General features: G+C 43.1%; 1 protein-coding gene across 1 annotated transcript in view; it reads right to left on the reverse strand.

Annotated features, from left to right (window-relative positions):
- Positions 1-19,108, reverse strand: part of TUT4 (terminal uridylyl transferase 4) — a 168,248-nt gene that overhangs the window by 148,185 nt on the left and 955 nt on the right. The window lies entirely within an intron of this gene.

Consider the following 19,108-nt stretch of genomic DNA (forward strand, 5'->3'; position numbering starts at 1 on the left):
ATATCTTTTAAAACAAAGTGTTCATGGCTTAGTAGATAGAGCATTTGCCTGCAGACCAAAGGGTTCCGGGTTCGATTCTGGTCAAGGGCACGTACCTAGGTTGCAGGCTCCTCCCCTACCCAGCCCAGGCCCTGGTCAATGCTTGTGCAGGAGGCAACCCATAGATGTTTCTGTCTTTCCCTCTCTCTTCCACTCTGTCATAAAAAAAAAAGGAAAAATATCCTCAGATGAGAATTAACAACAAAAATAAAACCAAACAAACAAAAGAGTATTCATACCCTTTGATCCACTATTTATCCTTTTAGAAGATTCCCAAACTATGCAAATATATATGTACAATAATATGTTCATAATAGTGGAAATTGAATGTAACCCTTGTGCCCATCACAACTTATTACCAACCCATAAGTTATGATACAAATCCAAATGATACAATAATATAGTTACTAAAATTAATGAATTAGATTTCTATATGCTATCACAAAAGTTGTCCAAAAGTGAAAAAAGGGCAAGTTGCAAAACAGAATGAACACATTCACACACAAAAAAAAATCCAGTATAAAGTATAATATTTTTATTAAAAAATTACAATGTTAAGTGAGAGAAGGGGGGAGGAATATAGACCAAACTATTAATGGTGGTTGTCCATGAAGGGGTGAGTAGGGATAATAGGAGTGGTTCACTTTCTTTGTTAAGTATTACTGTAATGTTTGAATTCTGAATATAAAATATATTTTTTACTTTTATAAAATACTAGGGGTCTAGTGCATGAATTCGTGCACCTTGAAAGGAACTGTGGGCCACAAGGCTGCAATGGGCATAGGGGCAGGTCTCGGCTGCTCCTCCGCTCCCCTGCCTGGCCCCTCCCGCCATGGCCCCTGGTCCCCTGTCTGCCAGCTGCCCCGCTCCTGCCAGCCCTGCTTGCACCCGCTGATGGCGTGGAGTGACTGAGGCAGGCGCCAGCAGCGGGTGCGAGCGGCGGCTCTGGCACCGGCAGTGGGTGCGAGCACCAGGTGGTACTGCAGCATGCGGGAGCAAAGAATTTTCAGTAACCACCAGAGGCTCACCCTGATGACAGGACCAGCTCCCCCGCCTTGGTCTGGTACCCCTGCTCACCTGCACCGCCACCCCACCCTGGCCGACACCTCCCTTGTTCTGTGCTCTGCCACCTGCTGCCGATGCCTGCCATGTTCCATGACAGCCCCTGGTGGTCAGCGCACATCATAGCAACTGGTTGTTCAGTTGTTCAGTTGTTTGGTTGTTCCACTGTTCGGTCTATTTGCAGATAGATAGATAGATAGATAGATAGATAGATAGATAGATAGATAGATAAAAAGAGGCAGCTAAAAATGGAGGTGATGGGCAAAGTCACTGATTGATAATTCATTAGCCAGTAAGAACTTCATGTCTACTTCTCCCAAGGGTCCCTCTTCTAGAAGAAGCAGATTCAGATTCAGGTTCTGACTATGTCCTGAATCACATACTGAGCAAATTGTTCCCTGTCTTCTGTCCTCAGTTTTCCCAATGGACAATGAAAGGTTTGAACTGTGCTTATAGTTCTCATAGTCTCCCGTAACAGTCCTCAAAAGCTGCCCTGAGTAAATGAAGGCTCTCTGAATTGACCATAAACCCCTCTACGGTGGCCTCCAGACTACCCTTACATACCCTGCTCTATGATCCAGCTCAGCATATACTCGTGTGGGCACACACACCTATACAATGAAACCCAGTTATCTGACATTTTTGTGATGGACAACCTCAGAACCACATTCTCTATGAACATGTCTCTGACTTTATCCTTCTTGACCTCTCAGCCACATCTGACATTGCAGACCTCATTCTTCTCCCTGACACATTCTCTTCCCTTAGTTTTCATGCCACTGTCATCTCTTGGTTTTCTCCCTCTCTCTGAGTGTTCCTTTCTTCTCAGTGTCAGTTCATGTTTCTTCCTCTGCCCTGTGCTTCCCTGTTGTTCTTCGTTGGGGTTCCAGGCTGGTCCCTTTTCTCACTCCATACACTTTTCTGTACCTATCTCATTTTTTTTCCCCCATGGTTTTGACCACCATCTGTGCCTTGGACTCAAATCTCTACTTTGGACTGATATCAACCTGCCTACTGGGCATGTCTACAGACACCTCAATTCAACTTAACATACCTGGAACTAAACTCACCAGCTTTTCCTTCTACCCAGCCTTTGCAAACCCTCTAAGCCAGTGGTTCTCAGCCTTGGCTGCACATTAGAATCACCTGGGATTCTTTTTAAAATCCTGATGTCTGGGCCTCATCCTCCAGAAGTTCTGTTTCTTTGTTACTAATGCTATGGCCCTGCCCCATAACAAAGAAACAGAATTTCCGGAGGAGGAGGCCCAGAAATCAGGATTTTAAAAAGATTCCCAGGTGATTCTAATGTGCAGCCAAGGTTGAGAACCACTGCTCTAAGCCTTTCCTATTACACACCACTCAGCTCACTCACCACACTCTATTCTCATTGTTTAAGCAACTGCCCGTTTTTTCTCTTTAGCACAGTGCCTGGCCCTTAGCAAATTAAATGTAATTAGATGGAAAACATTTTGAGCAACAGCTCCATGCTGTCCCTGACCTAAATCCTATCTGCAAACCAAAGACAGACAATTTCTCTGTAAGTTTAGAGTCCAGCTGAGGATTTTACAGCCTCAAGTAGACCTACATTCCTATAGGCTTTATCAGCTTTCTGCTGTTTCCAAATCCCCTCTAATACGCAAGAATCCCCTAGGGAAACCTCACTTTAAATCCTTTCCAACTATTACATTAGTCATTGGTTAACCAGTATATGCTAAAAACTTAGTTTTAAATTAATCCCTCAGTTATCAGTCAGCACTTGAGTAGTTAATATGTGATTTTCTACTAACACTTTAATTATCTTCTAACACTTTACTTTTAAGCAGAATACTTTATTTATTAGGTTATATATTAGCACTCAGTAATGTGGACGAAAAAGGGCAGGTCATGCTGGGTAGTCATACCCCAGGCCTATAACTTCTTCAGTGAAAGGTTTTTAAGCAAACTGCCCATTGTTCTTGTGTATCGCAGTTAACACACCTTTGAAATGCGGAAGTAATACTCCTCAAAGGTGTAACCACACTTAAGAAAGCACATAATCTTGTAATCTAATCCCTTCCTTGCTTTCTACCTCCTTCATGTAATCTTACTTAAATTACCTCATTAATTCCAAATACATTTTAAAAACTGCAATCTGTTATATATGTTGTCAATTTGGTTCAAATAAACTCATGAAAATTCTCTACAAGTTTGCACTTTTCTTACATCGACAGTAGTTTAGCTATTTGACAAGCCTTAATTATTCATCTATATTTTAGTTGTCTTCTTCAATCTCATTACCTATTCCTTAGCAATCTGCTAGTAGGTTAGGGTAGATTAGCAAGCCAGAGACCACCGGTTAGGAATTTGAAAAGGGGGTCATTTCTGGCTGTGGATATGATAAGGGCCTTTGCTTTTGCTGAGCTCTCCTTCCGTGCCCTTTTCCCCCACCTTCCCAATGATTCATTCTCTTTCAACATCATTGATCCCAGGTCCTCAGAGAAAGGGAGGTCCCATCGTCATCTCTTATTTACTTCTCTAATTTGGGCTAGAGAGTGGAGGGCAGAGAGTGTGACTATGAGGGAACTTCCTGGAAAAGTATGGTTGGAAGAAACATTCATTCATCAACAAGTATTTCTTGAGCTCTGCTATGTGTCAGGTTCTGCACTAGGTTTTAGGGATACATCAGTGAACAAAACACACGTTTCCAGCTGTCATGATGCTTAGAGAATAGTGGGGGAGACAAACATTAACCAAATAATTACACCAATTATTATAGAACTAGAGACGCAGTGCACGAATTCGTGCACCAGTGGGGTCCTTCTGCTTGGCCTGCAGGATTGGGCTGAAACTGGCTCTCCAACATCCCCTGAGGGGTCCAGGATTGTGAGAGGGCACAAGCCAGGCCAAGGGACCCCACTGGAGCACAATCAGGGCCTGAGAGAGATGTGGGAAGTTGGCCAACTGGGGAGGGACCATGGGAGGGCTCCAGGGTGTGTCCAGCCCATCTCACTCAGTCCTGATCAGCCGAACCCCAGCAGCAAGCTAACCTACAGGTTGGAGCATCTGCCCCCTGGTGGTCAGTGCACGTCATAGCAACTGGTTGACCGGTCGACTATCTGCCCCTGGTGGTCAGTGCACGTCATAGTGAGTAGTTGAGCGGCCTTAGCATATCATTAGCATATTATGCTTTGATTGGTTGAAGGATAACCGGACAACCGGACACTTAGCATATTAGGCTTTTATTATATAAGATTACAAGTACCAGGAAGAAATACAAGGAGCCATGAGCATGTTTAAAAGTGGCATGGAGCCTTAGCTGATTTTGCTCAGTGGTTACAGCATCAGCCCAACGACCAAAAGGTCCTGGATTTGATTCCTGGTCAAAGGCACGTATCTGGGTTACATGTTTGATCCCTAACCTGGGAGGCAGACAATTGATGTGTCTCTCTCACATCGATGTTTCTCTCTCTCTCCCTCCCTCCCTTCCTTAGTCTCTCTAAACATCAATAGGAAAAAATATCCTCTGTTGAGAATTAACAACAACAAAAAATAGCACTGGACCTATTCTGGAGTTTAAGAAGGATTTCCTGAGGAATGGCTTTAAGCTGAGAGCTGAAATTTTAATAAGAGTCAGTTGAGGTAAAGAAATGGGAAGATCCTAAGTAGATGTAGTAGCTCCTTCAAAGGCCCTAAGGAAGGAAGACACTGGATTGAATGGAGTCAGTGGTACCTGGAGCTAAGGGATAAAGACAAGGGTGAGAGAGGTAGGCAGGGACCAGGTCATTCAGGACCTTGTGGAATGCAGGTAAGAAATGCTGCAATGAACACAGGGTCGGGTGGTGAACACACAATGCGTTATATAGATGATGTATTATAGAAATGTACACTTGAAACCTATACAATTTTATTAGCCAGTGTCATCTCAAAAAACTTAATGAAATTTATATTAAAAAAAGAGAAATGATAGTGACCTGACCTAGCATGATAGAGCCTGTCTTCAGTTCCAAATCTTAAGGACAGAAATAAATTGGGGCCAGAAGCAGACACTGAATTACTGATAGAAGCAGGCAGCTCTAGGGTCTGCCTAGAGGGCTGGTCACCATGGAGACACCTTTGGAAAGCAGACAGAGCTAAAATCTCCCAGATCCAGCAGAGCCAGCCTGAGGGTTGATGGAGGAGATTGCTGAGGCCTGGGTCCCTACAAATCTCCAAGCTGCTTGCATAGCTTCCTGGACCCCACCCAGAATGGTAATATTGCAGGGGGTCAAAAAAGAAATGCTGCCTTGGGGTGCACTCTCCCTCCCGATAGCACACCCCACCTTTTCCTTTCTCCTCTTCTTCCCCCCAGGTACATTACCTTTGCCTTTCCCTCTCCTAAGCTTCAAGAACCCTTCTTTTGCTTCTGTAACTGTTTCCTCAGCCTGTGCAGCCCAGCTGGCTCACCTTACTACCTCTGTAACTCTAAAAAAAATTATTGATTTTTTACAGAGAAAGAGAGAGAGAGAGATCAATTTGTAGTTCCACTTATTTATGCATTCATTGGTTGATTCTTGTATGTGCCCTGGCAACGCATTGAACCTGCAACCTTGGTGAATCAGGGACAGTGCTCTAACCAATTGAGCAACTTGGTCAGGGCTCTGTAACTTTCTCTCATAATTTGAAAAAAAGGAAAATAAGAAATGCTGCCTTGGGTATGACAAGACCTCTGTAGCTTCCTCTTCTCCCCACATCTCCTCTAGTCTCTACATCTTAGCTTTCACCTGACTTTTACCACTTTGTGTCAGAATAGAGATTGGGCAAATACAACAGCAACCCAAAGTAAACACAGTCTCAAATAAAGTAGAGGTTTCTTTCTATCCCAGACAAGTTGGGATAAATAGTTGAACCTTTTCTCTGCTCCATGAATTAGGGGCCCAGGCTTATAGCTCTGTCATCCCTAGGATGTTGCCAACATCTGCATGATCCAAGATAGACTACCTCAGTCCTATTCCTTTCGGGGGACTACATCACATCATACAGTTCAGAAGACTTAGTCACATAGCTATACACATACATAAGGGTCACTGAGAAATAAAGATTTTTTAATGCTGTATGGCCATGTGCCCAGATGAAAACTGGGGGTTCCATTAACATAGAAGAAGAGGAAAACAGATGTTGGGGGAGCAGGAACAAATAGCCATCTCTGACCCACATCTTAACATCTTTCAAAGCTCTCCCCCTTTCCTACTTCTTGCTACCATTATTCTGATATTTGTGATAATATGGGACATATTAAGAAATTATTCCTTGTTTATCTGAAATTCAAATTTAACTAGCCATCCTGTATTTTATCTGGCAACCCTATTACCGTGCAGTAGTGAGTTGAACTAGGTAGCCTCTAGGACAGTGGTTCTCAACCTTCCTAATGCCGCGACCCTTTAATACAGTTCCTCATGTTGTGGTGACCCCCAACCATAAAATTATTTTTGTTGCTACTTCATAACTGTAATTTTGCTACTGTTATGAATCGTAATGTAAATATCTGATATGCAGGATGTCTTTTCATTGTTACAAATTGAACATAATTAAAGCATAGTGATTAATCACAAAAAAAATATGTAATTATATATGTATTTTCCGATGGTCTTAGGCAATCCCTGTGAAAGGGTCGTTCGACTCCCAAGGGGGTCGCAACACACAGGTTGAGAACCGCTGCTCTAGAGGGTAGAGCAGTGGTTCTTAACTAAGGGTGATTTAGCTTTCCAGGGGACACTTGGCAATATCTAAAGACATTTTTGGCTGTCACAGTGGGGCATGGGTACTACTGGCATCTAATGGGTTAAGGCCAGGGAGGCTAATAAATACCCTACAGTGCATAGGACTGTCCCTTACAATAAATAATTATCTAGCTCAAAATGCCAATAGGTTGCAAACAGATCCACAACCTAGTGCTGCCACTTAGCAGCTGAGTGACTCATGGACAAAGTATTTTACCTCTCTGGGCCTCAATGTCCTCTTCTGGGAGGGACATCGGAAATATTAATAACACCTCATAGTCCTATTGTGCTGATTAAATGACAGGACACCCATAAAGCACCACAGTGCCTGATATATAGTAAATATTCAGTAAATAATAGTAGTTCTTGTGGTTATTGGGTATTACTATCCCCACTTAAAAGACAGAAAACAGAGGCTCAGAGGGAAACAGACTTGCCTAAGGCCAAGAGAAAAAGTAGTTCTAGTGAGAAACCAAGATGGCGGCATAGGTAAACACCGGAAATTGCTGCCTCACACAACCACTTCAAAAATACAACTAAAAGACAAAACTGACATCATCCAGAACCACAGGAAGGCTGGCTGAGTGGAAATTCTACAACTAGAAGGAAAGAGAAAAGCACACTGAGACTCAGAGGAGGTGCGGAAGTACAGTGCAGAGGTACAGAGGCGTATGCGGAAAGGGCTGGAAACTGAGGACACAGTTGTGTTTTTCAATCGGGAGGGAGTCTCAAGCTCATGACTGCGCTGAACTCCAGTTCTGGGCGAATCTCTGGGGATCCAGACTCATACAGGAGAAACTGGACTGTCTGGCATCGGTAGTAACTTGAGGGCGCTTTCTCTCAGAGGTACTTGCAGCAATTACCAGGACACTGAGAAGCAGGGCCTCTTAGGGTAGGACTGAGGAGCAGCCATAGCTGCTTGCTCCGCCCTGTTGATCCCCAGAGACCCTGCCCCACCCAAGCTGTGTGCAGAGGCTTTTGCATATGAAAGGCCTGGCCCTTTGCAATCTGAAAATTACCTAACAAACTTCAGCTGGGTCAGAGAAACCCAGAACTTCCAAAAGAAGGCCCAAGGCCCCACAGCAGCTTGCATTGCTTCACAGCTGGGCTCCTGCTGGGTAGCCTCAGACAGAGGCTAAATTAGCACCTCCTTAGAGATCCAAGAGCCAGTGTACCCAGTGGTCAGAGTGGGACCATCCAAATTAAAACTCCTCAGATCCATAAGGGACACACTCAGGGGGCAGACTCAGTGAGCACCAAAGCCCCACTGAAGCAAGTCCTGCCCCATAAGGGTGTCTCCAGCACAGAAGTCCTTGCACTGCAGACACAGCTGATTCTCACAGCCAGTTGTCCTGGAGGTCAATTCCTCCCAATGATACCTACAACAATCAAGGCTTCACTACAACAAGACTGTGTACAAAGCCCACACAGGGGTGCACCAAGAGTGTCCACCTCAGGTAATTGGGGAGGCTGAGCCACTGGGCCCTATAGGACACCTAGCACAGAAAGCCACTCTATCAACACAGGGAAGCATAAAAAATGCGGAGACAAAGAAACAGGTCACAAATGACAGAAATGGAGGAAAGCAAACTACTGGATATAGAGTTCAAAACCACACTTTTAAGGTTGTTCAAGAATTCTCTCGAAACCGCCGATAAACTTAATGAGACCCTCAAGAAATCTAGTGAGACCCTCGAGGTTATGAAAAAGGACCAACTAGAAATTAAGCATACACTGACTGAAATAAAAAATAATATACAGAGTTCCAACAGCAGACTAGAAGATCACAAGAATCAAGTCAAAGATTTGAAATACGAAGAAGCAAAAAACACCCAACTGGAAAAACAAAAAGAAAAAAGAATCCAAAAATATGAAGATAGTGTAAGGAGCCTCTGGGACAACTTCAAATGTACCAACATCGGAATTATGGGGGTGCCAGAAGAAGAGAGAGAGCAAGATATTGAAAACCTATTTGAAGAAATAATGACAGAAAACTTCCCCTACCTGGTGAAAGAAATAGACTTACAAGTCCAGGAAGCGTAGAGAACACCAAACAAAAGGAATCCAAAGAGGACCACACCAAGACACATCATAATTAAAATGCCAAGAGCAAAAGACAAAGAGAGAATCTTAAAAGCAGCAAGAGAAAAAAAGTCAGTTACCGACAAGGGAGTACCCATACGACTGTCAACTGATTTCTCAACAGAAACTATGCAGGCCAGAAGGGAGTGGCAAGAAATATTCAAAGTGATGAATAGCAAGAACCTACAACCAAGATTACTTTACCCAGCAAAGCTATCATTCAGAATTGAAGGTCAGATAAAGAGTTTCATAGACAATAAAAAGCTAAAGGAGTTCATCACCACCAAACCAGTATTATAATGAAATGCTGAAAGGTATCCTTTAAGAAGAGGAAGAAGAAGAAAAAGGTAAAGATACAAATTATGAACAACAAATACACATCTATCAACAAGTGAATCTAAAAATCAAGTGAATAAATAATCGAATGAACAGAATAAACTGGTGATTATAATAGAATCAGGGGCATAGAAAGGGAGTGGACTGACTATTCTCGGAGGGGATAGGAGTGTGGGGGTGTGGGAAGAGACTGGACAAAAATCATACACCTATGGATGAGGACAGTGTAAGGGCAGAGGGTTGGGTGGGAACCGGGTGGAGGGGAGCTATGGGGGGAAAAAAGAGGAACAACTGTAATAATCTGAATAATAAAGATTTAATTTTAAAAAAAGTAGTTCTAGTCATGGGTTGACAAAGTTAATTAAGAGTCTTCTGCAGCAGATGACATGATATTGTATATAAAGAACCCTAAAGATTCCACAAAAAAATTACTAGAACTGATAAATGAATTCAGTACAGTAGCAGGTTGCAAAATAAATATTCAGAAATCTGTTGCATTTTTATACACCAATAATGAGTTGTCCAAAAGGGAAACTAAGAAAGCAATACCATTTACAATTGCATCCCAAAAAATAAAATGCCTAGGAATAAGTTTAACCAAGGATGTAAAAAACCTGTATTCAGAAAATTATAAGACACTGGAGAAAGGAATTGAAGAAGATACAAATACGTGGAAGCATATACTGAGTTCATAGATAGGAAGAATTAACATCATTAAAATGTCCATACTACCCAAAGCAATCTAGATTCAATGCAATTCCTATCAAGATACCAATGGCATATTTCACAGAACTAGAATAAATATTCCAAAAATTTATATGGAACCACAAAAGATCCTAAATAGCCACAGTGTTCTTGAGAAAGAAAAACAAAGTTAGATGAATCATGCTACCTGATATCAAACTATACTACAAGGCCACAGTAATCAAAATAGCATGGTACTGGCATAAAAATAGACATATAGATCAATGGAACAAAACATAGAAAGCCCAGAAATAAAACACACACTTTTATGGTTAATTAATATTTGACACAGGAGGCAACAACATACAATGGGTAAAGATAGTCTAGTCAATAAATGGTGTTGGAAAAATTGAACAGACACGTGCAAAAAATTAAACTAGACCATCCTCTTACACCATACACAAGAATAAACTCAAAATGGATTAAAGATTTAAATGTTAGACTCAAAGCCATAAAAATCCTAGAAGAAAATATAGGCAGTAAAATCTTGGACATTTATTATAGCAATCTTTTTTACTTTTTCTTTTTTAAATATGGGTATGTCTTTTTTTTAATTGATTTTAGACAGAGAGGAAGAGAGAGAGAGAAACATCAGTGAGAAAGAAACATCGATCGGCTGCCTCCTACACGCCCCCTCCCCCCGACTGGGGATCAAGTTCACAACCCTGGGCATGGGCCCTGACTGGGGATCAAACCAATGACCTCTTGGTGCATGGGATGATGCTCACTCCACTGGGAAACACTGGCTGGGCATTTTTTCTGATATAGCTCCTCAGGCAATGTAAACAGAAGAAAAAATAAACAAATGGGACTACATCAAGCTAAACAATTTTTTCACAGCAAAGGAAACCATCAACAAAATGGAAAGATAACCCACTGAATGGGAGAACATATTTGCCAATGATACATCTGAAAAAAAAACCTTAATATCCAAAATTTATAAAGAATTCATAAAACTCAAAAACAAACAAACAATTCAATTTAAAAATGGGCAAAGGACCTGAATAGACACTTCTCCAAAGAGAACACACAGATGGCCAATAGACATATGAAAAGATGCTCAACATCACTAAGCATCAGAGAAATGCAAATTAAAACCACCTCACTGAAGTCAGAATGGCTATCATCAATAAATCAACAGACAAGTGTTGGTGAGGATGTGGAAAAAGAGAACCCTCACGCACTGTTGGTAGGATGCAAATTGGTGCAACCACTGTGGAAAACAGTATGGCGTTACCTCAAAAAATTAAAAATTGAACTGCTGTATAAGGCAGCAATTCCCCTTCTAGGTATATATCCTAAAGAATCCCAAAACACTGATTGGAAAGAATACATGTACCCTTATGTTCATTACAGCATTATTTACAGTAGCCAAGATTTGGAAGCAGCCCAAGTGCCCATCAGTAGATGAGCTGCCTCTGCCGCTTAGCAGCTGAGTGACTCATGGGCAAAGTATTTTACTTCTCAGGGCCTCAATGGGGTCATGATGCCTCCCGGAGGAGGGACATCAAGAATATTAGTAACACCTCATAGTCCTATTGTGGTACATATTTACACAATGGAATACTACTCAACCATAAAAGAGAAGGAACTCTTACCTTTTGCGACAGACAACATGGACAGACCTGGAGAGTATTATGCTAAGTGAAATAAGCCAGTCAGAGAAATACAGGCACCATATGATTTCGCTCATGTGGGCTCAAATGACGAAAATAAACTAACAAACAAAATAGAAACACACTCATAGATTCAAGATCAGACTGACAGCTGTCCGAGGGGAGTGGGGCTTTGAGGCTGGGTAAAAAAGGTGAAGGGATTAAGCAAAGAAAAAAACAAAAAATTCACAGACACAGACCGACAATGTGGATGAGGTAGAAGAGGGTAAAGGGGGGATAAATGGTGATGGAAGGAGACTTGACTCAGGGTGGTGAAAACACAGTACAATGTACAGATGACATATTATAGAATTGTACACCTGAAACCTATATAACTCTATCAACCAATACCACCCCCAAAAATTCAATGAGTCTTCTGTAGACAAAGGCTGAAGTTTTTCTTGTATGTAGACCTAGCATGAGACATAAGCCTTGCTCTTAGCAAAGTGGGAGGAAGAAGAGAAGCAACCTTTACTGAGTGCTCACATAGCTATATCTTATCCCAATGAGACAGGTACTATGACTTCTATATTACAGATGAGGCTAAATGTAAAGTCCAAAGTGTACCCTAGCCAACTGGTTGCCAAGTAGCGATTAGAATCCAGGCTAATCTGGTACCAAAATCCCTGCCTTTCCCTCTATTCTCTGCTTTCTGCACTTCAGTAACACTCCAGCAGGGACAGGGAGGGTTCAGCGTTGGAGACACTGGCTCTTGGAGAGAACCAGACATTCACTCCACGGTGCAGCGGTCTTGGAATAAATTCCAGAAATGGATGATCTTAGGCTGGAAAAAAACTGTGAACATGAAAAATGCTTAATAACATGGAAAGTGCTGGACGCTTGCTGAGACCAGAGCAGAAGATAGGCAAAAGCAGGGGGACATTTGTAATACTCAACAATAAAGATAAAATAAAATAAAGTGAAGAAGGAGGAGGAGGAGGAGGAGAAAGAGTGGAGAAGGAGGAGGAGGGCAAAGGCAGTGCTTCCTTGAGCTTTGGGGACTGGCAGACCAGAACGAATCCTGGTATCTGCCATTCCCGAATGGGTCCTGGGGTGAATAAATTAGCCTGAGTTTCAATAGCATTATATATTAAAATGCCCATATTTCAAAATTGTTTGTTTATAAGTTTCTCCCTTGAGGCAGGGTTGACCTGTATGGTCATGTAGGTTTTGAAGGTGTCCAGAAGAAGGGATAAGTGAGAGTTGAAATCTAGTTTGAACTCTAATTACCAAGCCTTATCTTCAGCATGGAGCTACATCAGGCCAGAGGAGGAGGTATATTTCTTTCTGATTTGAACAAAGGCACACAAAGGAACAGAGGCAGTACAAAGCAGCAGCCCTGCCTTTGAGAACCAGGCCCTAGGCCAGCCGTGGGCAAACTACAGCCCGCGGGCCGGATCCGGCCCATTTGAAATGAATAAAACTAAAAAAAAAAAAGACCGTACCCTTTTATGTAATGATGTTTACTTTGAATTTATATTAGTTCACACAAACACTCCACCCATGCTTTTGTTCCGGCCCTCCGGTCCAGTTTAAGAACCCATTGTGGCCCTCGAGTCAAAAAGTTTGCCCACCCCTGCCCTAGGCTGTGAAACCAGGGCTGAAGCAGGTACAACTTCTGACCTGGAGTTTGAAACTGTGATTCCTGTGAGATGATGGAACATGGAAGGTGCTCAATGACTGGTACATGTACAGTCAAGACAGTAGATGCCTTTAGAGAGAGTGGAAGGGAGAGAGGGATCGGGGGAGAAAGAGAAAAACATTGATGTGAGAGAGTCACATCATTGTGTCTCTCCCGCAAGAGCTTGACTGGGCGGGGATGGAGCCTGCAACGGAGGTACGAGGTTTGTGCCCTTAACTGGGAATTGAACCAGCTACCCTTTGGTCTCTGGGCTGGTGCTCTAACCATTGAGCAACTGGCCAGGGATGTCCCTGCATTTTTTTGTTCCACCATGGCAAAGCTACTTCTCTTAGGATGAGATACAAGAGCCTCATTCTGGAAGATTGGGGAAAGAATCCGAAGGAGTCACTAGGGAAGGGGTCCAGGTGGGCACAAGCTGGGGCTGTAGGGCAAGAGGAGAGTCCAGGGACTCCTAACGGACCACACATGTGGCCAAGCCCAGTGAGAAGAACTGTGTTCTCAATCACAGGAGGGTGGCACCGGATTCTCATCCCCAATTGATTGGTTAACTGCAGTCACTAGTCACCCAGCTGCAGCTGCAAGCTGTGTGGCCCACCAAAGGGAGCAGGCGGTTCCCCCACCCCCAACCCCGCCCCACCTCCCACCTCCCCCTAACCCTCTCCAAGAAAACAGGCTCCTGGAGCAAGGCTGCCTTGGTTTAGAGGGCACTATTTTTTTTTTTTAAACATATATTTTATTGATTTTTTATAGAGAGGAAGGGAGAGAGATAGAGAGTTAGAAACATCGATGAGAGAGAAACATCGATCAGCTGCCTCCTGCACATCTCCTACTGGGGATGTGCCCGCAACCCAGGTACATGCCCTTGGCCGGAATCGAACCTGGGACCTCTCAGTCCGCAGGCCGACGCTCTATCCATTGAGCCAAACCGGTTTCGGCGAGGGCACTATTTTGAAAACCACTCAGAGGGGCTTCCTTCCAGTTATGGCTTTCCAAGTGCCAGGCTTTGGCTCTTCCTACTGCCCTGATAAGAGAGGAAAGGTGACCTGCCTAAGGTCAGACCACAGGTGACTGAAACTTATTACTGGTACATCCTTGAGCAAGTTACTTAACCTCTCTGGGTCCAGTTTTCGTATCTGTAAAGTGGGTGTAAAATTGTGTGTGTATGTGTGCATCTGGAACTCTCCATAACAAAGTATTAAATGATATTTCTGTGTGGAGAGATTATAGGTGATTTTTATTTTGGTTTATTTATATTTTCTAATTTGTGTTTTATAATAAACTAGAGGCCTGATGCATGAAATTTGGGCAAGAGTAGGTCTTCCTTCCCCCAGCTGCCAGCACTGGCTTCCCTCTGGCACCCAAGACCCGGGCTTCCCTTGCAGCCCTGGCTTTTTGTCTGGAAGGAGGTCCAGAAGGACGTCTGGTCTAATTAGCATATTATGCTTTTATTATTATAGATATGTAGTATTTACTTATTTTTTAATAGAGTTATACTGCATAGGGTTGTTGTGCAGATTAAAGAAGATAATGAAAAGCACAGCACAATTTCTACTTTGCGTGTGTTCTCCATAACTGTGAATTCTCCCTGCTTACCCTTCTCTCATACTTTCCTTTCCTTCTGGTGTTAGAGACACTGACCCCCAAACCTCAGCTGGAGAGGAATGAAGAGGTGGTACAAGACTCTGATTTCAGCTACTGGCTGTGTGGCTTTGGGTAAATCACTTAACCTCCTCGAGTCTCAGTTATCTTGTCTGCAAAATGGAAAGAATAACACCTACTTCAAAGGAAGTTTTCAAGACTATATGACATACAAATTAAAACTGTCTGGCACGGGAGAACCAAGATGGCGGCATAGGTTAACGCCGGAGTTTGCTGCTTTGAACAACTACTTCAAAAGTGAAACCAAAAAACGGAAGGGACATCACCCAGAACCACAGGAACGCTGGCTGAGTGGAAGTCCTACAACTAGGAGGAAAGAGAAACGCATACGGACACTCAGAGGAGGCGCAGTGCTGAAGTCAAATTCTGAGGTGCGGAGTGCACGGAGCGGGCTGGAGGCGGAGGGCGCGGTTGGCGTTTTCAATCGGGAGGGAGTCGCAGAATCCGAGCTCCAGATCCGGGCGAGTCTTTAGGGACCCAGACTCAAACGGGAGAAGCGGGACTGTCTGGCTTCGGTCAGAGCGAGTGCAGCTTTCTCTCTGAGCTTTGCAGCGGGTGCTGGGACTCTGAGAGGCAGAGCCCCTGGGGACAGGACTGAGAGCTGCCATAACTGCTCTCTCCGGCCCACCCTGTTGATCCTGTGCGACCCGCCCTGCCCAAGCCCTGCACACAGGCATTTGCCGGATAGCCTCAGGCAAAGGCTAGATTAGCACCTCCCTAGAGGACAGAAGTTCTCTCACTGCTGACACAGCTGATTCTCATAGCCACTTGGCCTGGAGGTCAAACCCTCCCTGGAATTAGCTACAACAATCAAGATTTAACTATAAGACTGCGAACAAAGACCACTAGGGGGTGCACCAAGGAAGCATAACAAAATGCGGAGACAAAGAAACAGGACAAAATTGTCAATGGAAGATATAGAGTTCAGAACCACACTTTTAAGGTCTCTCAAGAACTGTTTAGAAGCCGCCGATAAACTTAATGAGATCTACAAGAAAACTAATGAGACCCTCGATCTTATATTGGGGAACCAACTAGAAATTAAGCATACACGGACTGAAATAATGAATATTATACAGACTCCCGACAGCAGACCAGAGGAGCGCAAGAATCAAGTCAATGATTTGAAATGCGAGGAAGCAAAAAACACCCAACCGGAAAAGCAAAATGAAAAAAAAATCCAAAAATGCGAGGATAGTGTAAGGAGCCTCTGGGACAGCTTCAAGCGTACCAACATCAGAATTATAGGGGTGCCAGAAGATGAGAGAGAGCAAGATATTGAAAACCTATTTGAAGAAATAATGACAGAAAACTTCCCCCACCTGGTGAAAGAAATGGACTTACAGGTCCAAGAAGCGCGGAGAACCCCAAACAAAAGGAATCCAAAGAGGACCACACCAAGACACATCATAATTAAAATGCCAAGAGCAAAAGATAAAGAGAGAATCTTAAAAACAGCAAGAGAAAGAAACTCAGTTACCTACAAGGGAATACCCATACGACTGTCAGCTGATTTCTCAACAGAAACCATGCAGGCCAGAAGAGAGTGGCAAGAAATATTCAAAGTGATGAATACCAAGAACCTACAACCAAGATTACTTTATCCAGCAAAGCTATCATTCAGAATTGAAGGTCAGATAAAGAGCTTCACAGATAAGGAAAAGCTAAAGGAGTTCATCACCACCAAACCAGGATTATATGAAATGCTGAAAGGTATCCTTTAAGAAGAGGAAGAGGAAGAAAAAGGTAAAGATACAATTTATGAACAACAAATATGCATCTATCAACAAGTGAATCTAAGAATCAAGTGAATAAATAATCTGATGAACAGAATGAACTGTCGATTATAATAGAATAAGGGACATAGAAAGGGAATGGACTGACTATTTCTGGGGGGGAAAGGGGTGTGGGAGATTCGGGAAGAGACTGGACAAAAATCGTGCACCTATGGATGAGGACAGTGGGTGGGGAGTGAGGGCGGAGGGTGGGGCGGGAACTGGGAGGAGGGGAGTTATGGGGGGGAAAAAAAAGAGGAACAAATGTAATAATCTGAACAATAAAGATTTAATTAAAAAAAAACTGTCTGGCACATAGTAGGTCTGCAATAAGTGTCTGCAGGAAGAAACATGATGCATGTGATAAAGTAACAAGCATTGGAGTAGGAGCTAGATCAGAAGAGGCAGAAGATTTTAGCATAGATTCTACAGAACCCAGGGGATTCATGGATAGAGTTGAAAAAATTACATCCTTGTTTTCACTAACCTCCAACTAAAATGTAGCATTTCCTTCTATCATGCATGTGAGCAACAAATCACAACAGTATTAGCAGTACCTGAGACTCCGTCACCAATAGAAATCATAGATATTTCTGTATTGCATTACAGTAACGATGTCTTGAAATACTGTTTACACTCATTGACTACCTCAAAATTACAATAGGTAATAGACCAATTTCTAGAGCTTGTTATTTAATGTTTTTAAAAAGGACTAAATCACAAAATAAATATTTTGATAATGATTTTATATAATTGGTTTCCTCTGTATTCCAAAGTAATTTATTTTTCGTATTTAAAAATATCCTTCTGAATAGAGGTCCACAGTCTTCATCAAACTGCCAAAGGGTCCCCTGGCTAGCCAGACGTGGGTACCAGTCCTGCCTGGGTGACACTGGGCTTGTTATGTCTCTCAGAGGCACAATCATCCTAGCTTGGCTCACACACGGGGTTGTTGGAAGGAACAAATTAATTCTTGGCTGGAAAAAGACTTTGAAAATTGTTGGCAGCTTCCCAATTTTACCAAAAGCCAGAGCAGAGCGCTTTCTACTGCCCAGCTGAACCCCATGTCTCCAGGAGTGCTCTCTCCCTTTTACAGGATTCCACGCCTCCCCTTTGCTCTCCATCTAATAAATAAAGAGGCCAAAATGCACCTCCACTAGAGTACACTATCCAGCTCACTGTTTGCAGAAATCTCCAGCTGGAAAAAGTTTTCTGAGGGATAATAACAATTCCTTCCAGTTTTCATATTTGACCTTAGAGTGATTCTTGAGGACACTACCCCCTCAAAACTCTTCCCTTGTCCTTCAGATGGTGACCCCTCTTCAGATGGCCATGGTCCCTGCATTTCCCCTTTCACTGCCCTGTCCTGTGATGTCTGTCTGACTCCCCCACTATACTATGTGTTTCTCAAGAGCAGACCGAGACCCAACCCCTCTCAGGGGCCCCAGGTCAAAGGTATGGCACACATTTGTATTTTAGGAGTTGGCTTAGATGAAGAAAAGGAACCGGAAGCACAGAGAGAAAAACTGAGGAAGGGTTTGAGCTAGGGCTTGAGCCCAGATCCCCGGATGCCCATGATTTATCCCACACACACCCAAAGCAAGTGATGGAAGAACTGGGGAGTCCCAACGCATCCCATCATTTCCGACTCTACCCACTGCTGTGAAAAATGAGGAGAGCTACCAATGAAGCGCGTACAATGGGAGGTGTCAGATTCAGTGGCTTTTAAATCTTTTGACCTGGCTCAGAGTAAGAAATGCATTTTACAAAGCATTACTATTTGCCATGCACTTTCCCCATTCCATTTAATTATTATTTTTAACGCTAGCTGTGACTCAATAACTGATTATATGGCCCACCAGTCCTTTCAAAGCCCCAGTATCCTGTGATTGGCTGAAAGGAAATTATTCACATAATGAATGGGACAATTAACGCTCAGAAGTCCCTGGTCCTGGCTCAGTGAGATCCAGCCAAACTGCACATGTCTCAGAGCCTCAGTTTCCCCAATGTACCCTGAGAGGACAGACAGGAAATCTCTAAGGCAGCGGTTCTCAACCTGAGGGTCGCGACCCCTTTGGGGGTCGAACGACCATTTCACAGGGGTTGCCTAAGACCATCGGAAAACACATATATAATTACATATTGTTTTGTGATTGATCACTATGCTTTAATTATGTTCAATTTGTAACAATGAAAATACATCCTGCATATCAGATATTTACATTACGATTCATAACAGTAGCAAAATTACAGCTATGAAGTAGCGACGAAAATAATTTTATGGCTGGGGGTCACCACAACATGAGGAACTGTATTAAAGGGTCGCGCGGCATTAGGAAGGATGAGAACCACTGCTCTAAGGACTTCATACATCCCCTT

The sequence above is a fragment of the Myotis myotis genome, unplaced genomic scaffold, assembly GCF_014108235.1.
Source record: "Myotis myotis isolate mMyoMyo1 unplaced genomic scaffold, mMyoMyo1.p scaffold_m19_p_2, whole genome shotgun sequence".
In the NCBI taxonomy this organism is placed as follows: domain Eukaryota; kingdom Metazoa; phylum Chordata; class Mammalia; order Chiroptera; family Vespertilionidae; genus Myotis; species Myotis myotis.